Source organism: Canis lupus, chromosome 25, assembly GCF_011100685.1.
Source record: "Canis lupus familiaris isolate Mischka breed German Shepherd chromosome 25, alternate assembly UU_Cfam_GSD_1.0, whole genome shotgun sequence".
NCBI lineage: Eukaryota > Metazoa > Chordata > Mammalia > Carnivora > Canidae > Canis > Canis lupus.
In genome coordinates, this window is record NC_049246.1 from 776,932 (window position 1) to 790,830 (window position 13,899).

Consider the following 13,899-nt stretch of genomic DNA (forward strand, 5'->3'; position numbering starts at 1 on the left):
TTGTTGGTCGATCCATTCTTCTGTTGATGGACATCTGTGCTATTTTCAGTTTAGACTAGTATGAATAAAACTGCTATAAACATTCCTATTCAAGGTTTGTGTGTGTGTGTGTGTGTGTGTGTGTGTGTGTGTGTGTGTACATATATTTTTATTTCTCTTGAGTAAATACCTAGGATTGGGATTGCACGGTCATAGATACGTTGACCTTTTTAAGAAAGTGCCAGATGGTTTTCCAAAGTGGTTGTCTCATTTTACACTCCCACCAGGAATGTCTGAGAGTTCTGGTTGTTCCACATCCTCTCCAAAATTTAGTGCTTTTCATCTTTTTAATTTAAGCCATTTTACTGCTTATAGTGATGTTTCATTATGATTTTAATTTGCATTTCTCTGATGATTAATAATGGTGAACCCCATTTCATAGGCTTATTAGCCATTTGTACATCCTCTTTTGTGAAGTGTCTATTTAAGTATTTTACTCATTTTTTGCTAGTGTCTTTTTTTTTATAGATTTTATTTATTTATTCATGAGAGACATACAGAGAGAGAGGCAGAGACAGAGGCAGAGGGAGAAGCAGGCTCCCTGCATGGGAGCCCGATGTGGGACTCGATCTCAGGACCCCAGGATCACACCCTGAGCCTAAGACAGATGTTTGACCGCTGAGCCGCCCAGGTGTCCCTGATAGTGTCTTTTGATAAATAGTATTTTTAAATCCAGTTTATTAAAAAAAAAAAAAGTCCAGTTTATTAACTTCTTTCCTTTATGGTTTGGTTTGTGCTTTCTGTATCTTCACCAAGAAATCTACCCACCCCTGTATTCTCTTATGTTCTCATCTAATCATTTTTTTACCTACAGGATCAAGAACTAAAACAACAATGAAAAAAAATGTAATTGCAATACCATCATTACACATAAAGAATAAGACAATATTATTAAGGATCAAGCACAAAGTTAAAATTTTCTTAATCAGAGGATCCCTGGGTGGCTCAGTGGTTTGGCGCCTGCCTTTGGCCCAGGGCGTGATCGATCCTGGAGTCCTGGGATCGAGTCCCTCATCGGGCTCCCGACATGGAGCCTGCTTCTCCCTCTGCCTGTGTCTCTGCCTCTCTCTCTCTCTCTCTCTGTATATCATGAATAAGTAAATAAATAAATCTTTATAAAATAAAATTTTCTTAATCATTTTCTGACTTTTCTTTAGATTTTGTTTATTCAAATTAGAATCCAAAGAAGGGGGATGCCTGGGTGGCTCAGCGGTTGAGCGCCTGTCTTCAGCCCAGGGCGTGCTCCTGGAGTCCGGGAATCGAGTCCCACATCGGGCTCCCTGCATGGAGCCTGCTTCTCCCTCTGCCTGTGTCTCTGCCTCTCTCTCTGTGTCTTTCATGAATAAATAAATAAAATCTTTTAAAAAAATCCAAAGAAGGTTCATATTTTGCTATTTTGATATGTCTCTAAGAATATATATATTGCCTTTTTTTCTTTTTTTGCACTCTGTTGAAACTGCATTTGTCTTGTAGACTGTCCCATGGTTTGGATTTTAGATTCCATCTTCATGGGATCATTTAATATTTCCTATCCCCTGGATGTCCAGAAAATTAGTAATTAGATCTTAGAGTTGTGATCATATTTAGGTTCATTTTTCATAAAGAGTGCATCTTAGTATTATGTGAATACATAGGGTGAGAAATAAATGTTTGATTGTGTTAGCAGCTACTGATGATCATTGTTTTCATGATCGTTCATCAGGGCCATAAAATGGTGAAATTCTATCATGTTTTTTAAATTCATTAACTGAAAACTTCTACGAAGAGACCTCCCTGTAACAACTCTTTGGGAGCCCTATGGACTTTACCTTGAATAGTTCCTGGAATGTCAGTGGTTTTAGCAGGTCACTAACCTGCTTTGTATCACCAGTTGTAAGTTCTCCCCACAGCATTAGGCTGATGTTGTTGCTTATTAGTATTTACAGCAATAGCAATAATAATCATTCTCTGCTGAGCACTTCTTGGGGCTGGTTCTAACCTAAGTAATCAATGTAGGTTTTATTAGATACTCCAAGGTCAGAATGATTACTCATAGATCCTCATGGCTTCTTCCGTAAGATAATTGATTTATCTAATCATCCCTGATCTTCCCTGTGGGTTTCCTGTAGGCTATTATTTCCACTGTGGGTATGTGGAAGGCTCCCCTCCTTTAGCTTTTTAGGTTTGAAAAGATTGATACCATGAAATGCCTTTCCCTATGTGAAAAAATAAGAACTCAGGATAAATACTCCTATAACAGGATGTTGACTCTTCCCATTAAAGGTGAAAGACTGGATCCAGCATGTGTAATCCCAACTCTGGATGCGTACTGACTCAAGCCAGAAATTTAACTAAGTCATGCGACCCTTACAAAGGCTGCATTTCTTCCTTGGTAGAATGGGAAAAATAATACTGGATTATGTCATGTTGCCAAAGAGGTGTTTCCCACTACAGATCACATGGAGACAACTCAGGTAGATGATGGGGTTTGTGACTGTTTCCAAATAAACACAGGAGAGCAACATTCCAGAGAACACACCCTCCCTGGTAAGAGTCCCCATTTTTCTGTTTTAATGGCTTCATGTCTTTTAAAAGGAAATGACCTAAGTGATGAGATGTTTGAAGGAAATTATTAAACGGAATACTTAAAATTGGCTTTGACTTGAAAGAAGAAAATGTTTAAGATTTGAAAGACTAATGAGCTTATGCTACATAGCAATCCATTTTGCAGGGAGACATACCATTCAGCTGGTTCATAGGCAAAGAGATACACTTTTTCCTGATTGGAGGAAGGGAATGGTTAGGCTACTTGTGCCCCATTGCTTTTCCTAGCACTTGATGCCCTTTCACAAATATATCTTACACATACCCAGCAGTTTTACCCCTTTGCACATTTAATTCAGTTATAAAACAGTCTATTTTCCCTTAAAACCTCACCAAGGATTGCTGTGGGCTTTCCTGAAGGTATACATATGCTCAGTAAGAGTTTACCAGTTTCCATTGTGGTTTTGTTTTTGTTTTGTTTTAAGAGAGGGAATTGGGGCTAGGGCAAAGGGAAAGGGTGAAAGAGAATCTCAAGCAGGCTCCACAACTGTGAGGTCATGACCTGAGCTGAAATCAAGAGTCAGATACTTAACTGACTGAGCCACCCAGGTGCCCCGAGTCTCCGCTGTTTTAAGCTAGAGATTCTGTTTTATAAAGAATGATTGATTATTCATCCCAGTTTCCTTAGGACAGCTTCAACTTATACTTGTTGCCCTATAATATTAATAATAATATCCTCTTTCACTTTCAAAAGCATCCTGGCTAGGGTATGTTGTATGGTCACCCTACTTATACACACTGTTTACCCATTACCTTTCTTCAGGCTCAGGTGTGAAGTGGGGGGATGAGAGCAAAAGTCCTCTTGGCTCCTCCTAGATAAAAGAATCACTGGCATTTCATGACTGTCCCCCTCTGATACAGTTGGTGAGATCAGAGTGCCCCATATTCTTTCCTAGCTTTGCTACTTTTGATAACTGGGAAACACTGTTTTTCATTTGAAGCCAACCCAGTCTATTGCCTTGTAGTTCATTCCAAGGCAGTGTAGCAAGTAAATAGCAACCTTCATGCCTGTACACCCAGAACTGAGCTGCAGTCTTTTTTTTTTTTTTTTAAGATTTTATTTATTTGAGAGAGAGAGAGAGAGAGAGAAAGTAAGCATACACACAAAAGCAGGGGGAGTGGCAGGTAGAGGCAGAGGCAGAGGGAGAAGCAGGGTCCCCACTGAGTAGGGAGCCTGATGGGGGACTCGATCCCAGGACCCCAGGATCATGACCTGAGCTGAAGGCAGACACTTAACTGACTGAGTCACCCAGATGCCCATGAGCTGCAGTCTTATAGAATGAGGCCAGCTGCTCATGGCTACACATCATACCCCAGAAGCTTTTGCCCAACAAGTGAGAATAATGTTCAGAGGATGCTGTTCACTTCAGACCTTGGTGTATGATAGTAGACCAGCACCATCCAGACCAAAGGAGAGGCAAGGGAAATTCAGCTTGATCTGAAATACAAACACACAAACAAAAACAACCTCAGATCTACTCATTAGAATCCTATACATAATTAGCCTGACTCAAAAGTGGCAACTCGGGGCGCCTGGGTGGCTCAGTTAAGCTACCAACTCTTGATTTCAGGTCATGATCTCAGGGTCAAAAGATGGAGTTCTGTGCTTAGCAGGGAGTCTGCTTAAGATTCTCTCCTTCCCTCTCCCTTTGCCCCTCCCACACCATTGTGCCCTCTAACAAAAAAAAAAAAAGGAAAAAAGTCAACTATGTAAAAATAAAAGGCTTAAAAAAAATAAGTGGTGACTAGATGTAGCTAAAATAACCAAGTATTTTGCCTGATAGTAGCTCTAGATTCAAATAAGCAAAAGTCAGGTAAGAGTCGAGTTCTTAAGTGAGTTCAACTTAGGTATCTCTTTGGGCTAGACACAGAAATCACTCATTCATTTGTACATCCTTTTAACAAGGTGAAAAGCAAGATAATAGATCTGAAAACACTTTAAAAACTAGAATGTGTGTAAATATTAAGTAGTATGATTGAGAATCCACTATATCCTTGATATTGTGTTCAGGACTCTGGGACCAAACAACCAGTAAGACATGATTCTTATCTTCAAAAGCTTCTAATTCAGTAAAGCAAATCAATCATAGCACAAATAAAGCTCCCAGTGGCCAAAGCTAGAACAATTTGAGCAACAGGATAATTAATGGTAGTATTTATATTTAATATAACTTATATAATTTAATACAATTCCTGTATAATACATTATACATAATCTCTAATTGATAGAACATAATTATATATTCTGTGATGTAATATATAGCATAACTCTAATATTAATTTTATTTTTTTATTTTTATTTTTTATTTTTTAAAAGATTTTATTTATTCATTCATGACTGAGAGAGAGAGAGAGAGAGAGAGAGGCAGAGACACAGGCAGAGGGAGAAGCAGGCTCCTTGCAGGGAGCCCGATGTGGGACTCGATCCCAGGTCTCCAGAATCACACCCTGGGCCAAAGGTGGCCCTAAACCGCTGAGCCACCGGAGCTGCCCTAATACTAATTTTAAATAAAATAAATATCATGCAGTTAATACTGAGAAGTGTAAATGACTGAAATAAGTACATGTGGAGAGACAAGTTTTCTTTACAGAAAAGTTCTAATGAATAAATATAGAAAGAATGAGAGAAGTAAAGGTTGCCATTAGAATACCAGAGTATAAAAAAAAAAAAAAAAAAAAAAAAGAATACCAGAGTATAATTGCTGCAGGAAATCCACTGATGAATGGTAAATTAGAAGGCAAAAGTTTGAGAAACAAAAGATCTGCATAGCCTCAAAGTATCTCCCCCAAATATTTTCTAACTGTGATAAAGGGGGATATAATGAAACTATAGTAGAGAATTCTGGAAGGGCCACCTTAGCCAAGTGATCAAGGTTAACATCAACAGTAATAAGACCCATAACATCATGCACTTGCTGACCTGATGTCCTGAGAAGGGCACATCCTGTCTGTGGTATTCTTACTGAAAATGAACAACCTCAGTGCAGCTGTGAGAAGACATCAGACCAACCCAAGTTCAGAGACATTTTATAAAATACTTGACCAGTGCCTCTCTCAAAGTGTCCTGCTTGCATCACAGATTAGAGGAGAGTAAGGAGACCTGATGATTGAATGCAGTGAAGGGATCCTAGATTGGATCTCATTCTGGAAAAAAGGACATTGATGGAAAAATCTAAATAAAGCCCATAGTTTAGGTGATAGTATTGTACCAAAGTTAACTTCCTGGTTTTGACTATTGCACAGTGGCTGGCTACATAAGGTGCTAACACAGGGAGAAGTTGGAGTGTGTACAAAAACTCTTTGTATTACTTTTTTTTTAATAAAAGGATTTTATTAATTTGTTTGAGATAGAGGGCAAGAAAGTGAGAGAGAGAGAGAGAGAATGAGTGGGAGGAGGAGCAGAGGGAGAAGCAGATTCCCTGCTGAGCCAAGAGCTCGACCAGGGACTTGATCTCAGGACCCTGGGATCATGACCTGAGCTGAAGGCAGACACTTAACCAACTGAGCCACCCAAGCACCACTCTTTGTATTACTTTACTCTCCTGTATGTCTAAAATTAACTAAAAAAAAGAGAGAGATTTATATACATGATAGCTAAAAGTAAACAGTAAGTACTTGAAGTGTGAGAGTAAAGTTGATGCCTAGTACATTCCCCCTGGGGTGGTGGGATGGAATGAGTGACACCTGGGGTGGGAGGTGTGTGCCTGGCCTGGAGGATGGGGATAGGGAGTTGGGGGGGAGGTCCTTCTAAGGCAGGGGAGTGGTTGGCTGTGCCTCAAAGGCTGAGGGGAATTGTGATCTGCAGGTTTGGATGGGATATGTGAGTCTTTTTAAGGTGGATGGTCCTTTCAAAGTCTGCACTGAAGCATAATGGCAGGAAAGGGGGAAAAGAGTGAGTGGATAGGTTTGCTTGGACCTTAGCAGCCTCCAGGAGTGTGGGTTGCTGCAAGCCAGACCGAAGTCACTGAGAACACTCCTTGGCTCTGCCCCAGGGACAGTTCACCCATTGAAGGATTCAGGGACAGTCAGAACCTATCCCCATGGCCTCAAGAGCAGCTAAAGGCATAGGAGACAGGTGGTGTCTTTTATTTATTTTATTTATTAAAAAGATCTTATTTATTTGAGAGAGAGAGAGAGAGAGAGAGAAGGCACGAGCAGGAGGGAGAGGGAAAAGCAGGCTCCTCACTGAGCAGAGAGCCCAGTGCAGAACTCCATCCTAGGACCCTGGGATCATGACCTGAGCTGAGGGCACTTAACTGACTGAGCCACTCAGGCACTCAGAGGATTCTGGACAGATGATTCTGGAACAGATAATCCAAGATTCAGGGGAAAAGGGGGTTGGAATGGAAGAAACTGTATTTTAAAGGTGTCTGTGGAGGTTGAGGCCTCGTAAGGGAATGACTGGGAGATCAGTACGTGCAGAGAGGCAGGTGAGGACTCCCATCCCACAGACACATTCATTCCATGAACCCTGAGGTCAGGGGGGCTATGGTGGCGTGTGGGGCTGTGTCTTCTGGTACAGGAAGATTCCTGTTGTGACACGGAACCTCACCAGCTCAGAATGAAAATAATCTCCTTGTCAGTTAGACTCTTCCACTTTCTGGGAACCAGCTGGTGGGCATGACGGGATCACTGGGCCCAGGGTGTCAGGGAAGCTTCTGTGGGGTCGTTGAACTTCTGGAGTGTCCTACAGGGCTGTGCGGTGCTTGGCCCCATTCCTGTCACTCCCAGTGGAAATGCTGTGTCTTCCCCAGGTGTGTGTTAAGTTGGGATTTAGGCATGAATGCTTCTCTAAAGAAATGTGCTGCCTTCTTATGTCATGGCTAGACAGCCCCCGCCGGACCTATTTGCTGTCCCATTCCCCTTGCTCCAAAGTGGTGTCAGGAGATCCTGGGAACTTCTGACTCATTTTAGCAAGTGACTGTGGCTATTCTGCTGAGAAGCTCTGTCCTGAGAGAGGAGGCAAGTGCAGCCTGGGAAGGTGGCTCTTTAGGATGACAAGCTCAGATGGGACTTTGTGATGGAAACCATAACATATGACTTTTGGGAGCAGGACGGTGCTGGTTGCACGGGGGGGTGGGGGGGTCTTTGGCTCTACTTATGTTTGAATTGTCTGACAGCAGCCATAAAATTTAGCAGCTGTGATGTGTATCAGGTACTGCAGGACTTTTGGAGCTGGAGTCTTGAGACTAGAACTTGAGCTTTAAAGAATTCAAGCAATGAGGCAACACGTACTTAGAAAACTAAACTCTCATCTCTCTCCATATTCAGTTCTGAAGACTCTGCTGAGAGAGAGCAGCCCTCTGTTAATTAATTTTCAGAAGAGATGGACTTTAAATGTATTGCCATGTTTTTTCTTCCAGGTGTTGGTCCCTAGATGCCAGAAAATATCCCTTTGATCTTATGGGTGTGTGGGTGTGGGGGGCCCCACTGTATGCAGTAGAGGTGAGCCCCCCTCCCCCCCACAGTAGGGAGGTGAGCCTGGCCGGCCACCCCTTCCTCTCCTAACTGTGATAGGGCTTCAGGAAACCAAAGGGATGAGTAGACACAGGAAATTGTGTCCCACAGGGAAGGCAGTCTCTGGACATTTCTGTGTCCAGGGTGGGGAGCCGAGGGAGAGGGTAGAAAGGAATAGTTGGAGGGTTGGGATCCGTTCTGAGAGTCTGTCAAGTCCTGGCTCTTTTGCCTAACAGTTATGTAACCTTGGGCAGATGCCTTCAGCGAGCTGAGCCCTTCTTTCCCTCCCTGAAAAAATAGGATAATAATGCCTTCTTTCTGGGATTGTTGTGAGGCTTACATAACACAGTGCCAGGCACAGAGGATGGCCTCTGTGGGGTTCCCTGTCACCCTCTCATTGAGGCAGATGTGAGCACCTTCATCTGCTAGGGAGGAGGTCAAGGATGCAGAGCCAGGTCTGTGTGAGCCCTCGGCCAGTGCGCCCTCTCTCCACTGCCGGGCCCACTCTGGGCCCTGACGGGGCGGGCAGTGTGGGGTCTGAGAGACTGCAGCAGACCTTTGAAGCCCTTTTAAACAGCTTTGCCATTGCAGAATCACCCCTGGAAAAATTTGTTCATGAGACATGTGCCCTGCCAGGTCATCCAGAAGCCCAAGTACTTTATTTTCAGTTTTTGATTATTCCTCCCACCCCTGCCAGTGAAACAGGCTGCAAGGTTCTCCAGTTCGAGTCTCAGTGTTAGGAATGATTGTGGTAATCCTGCATTATCTCATTGAAACCCTCCATCAATCCTGAGAGGGAGGGGTTGTTATTTCTATTTCCCAGATGAGGAGTCTGAGGATTCTACCTAGAAAGGTAGGAATGGACTCCAGCTTGTTGGACAGAGCTGGTCTAACTACGAAGGCCATGTTCCTGATCACTGTACTGTATTGCCTCTCAGACCAATTCAGAGGAATTGTTAGAGGTTTTTCTAAGCCGCATGTCAAGGGCAAGTGACTGGAGATATGGAGAAACATATTACATACCTGACAGGTGTAGCCCAACCCAGGCCCTGCCTCCTGCACTCCCAGCAGGTGAACATGACTTGACATACTAACAGTGTTCTGCATTAAGTGGCATCCCCTAATGTTTTTTTCTGGACTGATGATTCTGGAACAAATAATCCAAGATTCAGGGAAAAAGGGGGTTGGAATGGAAGAAACTGTGTAAACCAACAATCAGCCATTATGCAGAGCTGCGGCGAGAACTTTAGACTTGGCAGGGCTACTTTACCAATTTTTGCAGGGAAAGCTCACCTCTGCTCAGAATCTTCCTGCTATGACATTACTCATGGATGTGTAAGCTCTGATCTTCGTGAAACAGTGTAAAATATTTATTTTGAGAAGAACCCATTTGGGGCACCTGGTGGCTCAGTGGGTTAGGCATCTGCCTTTGGCTCGGATCATGTCCCACCCAGGGTCCTGGGATCGAGCTCCAGGTCAGGCTCCCTGCTCAGCAGGGACCCTGCTTCTCCCTCCACCTCTGCTCTACTCCCCTGCTCATGTTCTCTCTCTCATTCTCAAATAAATAAATAAAACCTTAAAAAAAAAAAAAAAAGAAGAACCTATTTAAAAGGTCTGAGGATGTTACCTCACCAGCTAGACTATAGTGAATGATAGGACGTCTGTGTGTGGTACCGGGATGCACATAAACCAGGAATAAAACATGATCATTGCTCAGCAGTTCTGCTCTGTCGTGAGGTCAAACTCATATATGGGTAGTTGGTTTCCATTTTCATTGCAATATCCCTGGGGTGGAGGCAGCAGTCCCACACTTTATATTGTTTTGAAGACATGGGACCTGAGTTATAGTGTTATTTTTATTTTTTATATGCCGCCAATTGACACAGGACATTTGCATTCATATCAAAGGTGGAAAGATATGAAGTAAATAATTAAGGGAGGGAGAACTAGTTCATTAAAAGACTCTCTCACTCACTGTTTCTTTTTGTCAAACCATCCTTTTATACTTCACTCTTTTTATTATAGAACATTTTACCAGGCAGAGTTGTAGACTAGTGTAATGGGCCCATGTGCTTATTACCCAGCTGTAACACACACACCCTCATTCACCCTACACCAGAGTATTCTGAAGCAACTGGTTCATTATCTGTATCTGTAATACTTCAGTATTAATATTAATCTCTAAAATATAAGGACTCTTTAAAAAAAAAAACCCAGAATCTGATTATCATGCCTTTAAAAAATCAACAATAATTGTTATACCCATTAGTGTTCTTATTTTCTTGACAGTCTGACACACTTTCTTTTTTTTTTTCAGTTCTATTGGGGTATAATTTACGAACTATAAACTTCACCCATTTTATTTATTTTTTTTTTAAAGATTTTATTTATTTATTCATGATAGTCACAGAGAGAGAGAGAGAGAGAGAGAGAGGCAGAGACACAGGCAGAGGGAGAAGCGGGCTCCATGCACCGGGAGCCCGACGTGGGATTCCATCCCGGGTCTCCAGGATCGCGCCCTGAGCCAAAGGCAGGCGCCAAACCACTGCGCCACTCAGGGATCCCACTTCACCCATTTTAAATGTACAGTTTGATTTTTAGTGAAATTAGACAGTTGTGCAGATACTAGCATAGTCCAGTCTTAAAACACTTATACATCTTTAATGGTTTTTTGAATCAGAATTTTTTAGGGCTCATATGTTGTGATTGCAAAAAAAAATTAAAAATTGAAAATAAAGTGGTTGGGCTGCTGGATGATACCAATGGTTTTTTTTTTTTTTTTTTTAAGATTTTATTTATTTATTCGTGAGAGACACACAGAGAGAGGCAGAGGGAGAAGCAGGCTCCCTGCGGGGACCCTGATGAGGGACTCATCTGGAACTCCAGGATCATGCCCTGGGCCAAAGGCAGATACTTAGTCACTGAGCCACCCAAGGTGTCCCAATACCTGTGTATTAAAAGAGACTTAACATGTCATTTATCATAAATGTTCATCTTCCCCTGTACTTCCTGTAAATTGGGTTTGGAGACTCACTGAGTTTCAGGTTCCATTCCTTTTTTAGCAAGGTTACATTATAGATGGTGTAGTGTCCTTCCAATGGGATGTGTGATTATCTTTTCTCTTGATTTTAGCAACCTCTGATAATCATTGCCTAAATCCATTATTTTACTAGGACTGCAAAATGGTGGTTTGCTAATTTCATTTTCCTTCTGCCCTTATTTCCTGGAATGCTTCTAAGATAAACTTGCCTTCTTAAACCGCTTGGTATCCTAAGTTTGAATTTGAATATGAAAGCAACTTCAGTGCTTCATTCTTAGATTTATTTACCATTTTTCAAAATAATGGGTTGATTTGCCAGCATAAGCCAAAGCAACCATTGAGTTTTGTTATGTTTTTTAATGTCTAATTATAAAGTCAGAGATTCAGATGTACTGGAAGTGTTTCAGTTTATGGTGGATATTGTCCTCTTTGATACTCAGTTATTCCATTTGGCCAGTTGGAATTGCATCAGCTTGGCACTTCCTTCTTTTGAACACAACTCTAGTAGCTTTTGGTAACCTATTTTCTTTCTTTCTTTTTTTTAATTTATTTATTAATGAGAGATACAGAGAGAGAGGGAGGCAGAAGGAGAAACAGGCTCCATGCAGGGAGCCGGACAAGGGACTCGATTCTGTGACTCCAGGATCAGGCCATAGGCTGAAGGCGGCGCTAAACCACTGAGCCACCGGAGCTGCCCTGGTAACTTCTTTTCTTTGTGGTATGACAAAAATTTGGGGGCTCATCTGGTACATTTTGTGCTACAGATCTCGGGTCAGTCCTTTCTTCAAAGAGTACTTGTTCTTTAACATGGAAAAATTTTTTATATTCAGAGACCATAGTTGGGGTGCTAGGAAGGTCATTACTATTGGATAGGTTATTTATCACTAGGACAAAGCTAGAAAAAAATGTTTGAGATGAAATACATCATTAATTCATACTGCTAATTCCAATTCAAACTCAGGACCACAAGGATTTTTTTTAATTTTAATTTTAAAAAAATTTAACCTAATTGATTGTGTGTTTGTGTCTCCTTCCTCCACACTGAAAATTCTCATTTTCAACTACTGCTGAAAAACACAGTTTTGAGCAGCACAGGTCCACTTATATGTGGCTTATTTTGGATATAGTACAGTACTGAAAATGTAATTTCTCTTCCTTATGTTTTTCTAAACAGCATTTTCTTTTCTCTAGCTTTCTTTATTGTAAGAACACAGTATATATACATATAATATAGAAAATATGTGATCATGTTCATATTATCGGTAAGGTTTCTGGTCAAGAGTAGGTTTAGTTAAGTTTTGGAGGAGTCAAAAGTTATACATGGATTTTTGACTCTTCAGAGGCTTGGGACCTCTAACCCTAGCATTGTTCAAGGGTCAACTGTACACCAATATAATCATTTATTTGCTTATCAGCCCAAATTGCTGTCTTAGAACTATACCAACACTATTATAAATAATATGTTTATTAAAAACAGTTAAACTTTTTCTTTTTTTGAGTTTATTTGTTTAAGTAATTTCTTTTTTTTTTTTTTAAAGTTTTTTTGTTTTTTATTTATTTATGATAGTCACACAGAGAGAGAGAGAGAGAGGCAGAGACATAGGCAGAGGGAGAAGCAGGCTCCATGCACCAGGAGCCCGACGTGGGATTCGATCCCGGGTCTCCAGGATCGCGCCCCAGGCCAAAGGCAGGCGCTAAACCGCTGCGCCACCCAGGGATCCCTGTTTAAGTAATTTCTACCCCCCAGCATGGGGCTTGTATTCATGATCCTGTGATCAAGACTCACATGCTCTTCTGACTGAGCCAGCCAGGCCCCCCAAGAGTTTAAGTTTTTTAAAATTTTTTGTTCTTTATTTGTTTGTTTCCCTTTTCAGGGATAGTCTGCTAAGAAATATACAATAACATCACTGAGTTTTAAAGTCACTTGGAAATAATCTCTTTGTGTGGTTATTCTACTAAAACATACAAGTTTGAGTTTATTTGCTTTATTTGAATTTCATTTTTAGGAAGTACATTTTTTAAACAGCTTCATGGAGGTATAATTTACATAGCATAAATTTACCCATTTACCAATTTTTAGTAAATTTATAGAATTGTACATCCATCACGAAAATCCAGTTTTGAACTTTTTTTTTATCGCCCCCCCCCCCAAAGGATTCTTTGTACCAGTTTTCATTTACTTCCCATGCCCAGACAAACATGGTTTTGCTTTCTGGCTTTATAGATTGCTTTGAGCTGGACATTTCATATGAACTGAATCAATAGGTAATATTTTGCATCTGGCTCCTTTCGTTTTGCATAATGTTTTTGAGGTTTATCTATTTTGTAGCACCTCCCAGCAGTGTGATCCTTTTTATTGCCAAATGGTGTTCCATTGTATGGCTATAACATATTTTGTGTATCCTTTTGCCAGCTTATAGACATTTGGGTTATTTTTAAATTTTGGCCATTTTGAATAATGCTGCTATGAACATTCTTATACAAGTCTTCTATGAACATATGTTTTAATTTCTCTTTGGCAGACACCTAAGTGTGGAATTGCTAGGTCATATGATCAGTTTATATTTAACATTTTAAGCAACCCTTTTAAGAAACTGTCCAACTGTTTTCCAAAATGATCATACCATTTCACACTCCCCCTAGCAATGAACATGGGTTCCAGTTTCTACACACCCTTTCCAACATTTGCTTTGCCTAGTTCCCCATCTTTCTTTTTGATTATAGCCGTTTTTGTAAGTGTAAAGTGCTTTCTCATTTTGGCTTTAATTTGCATTTCTCTA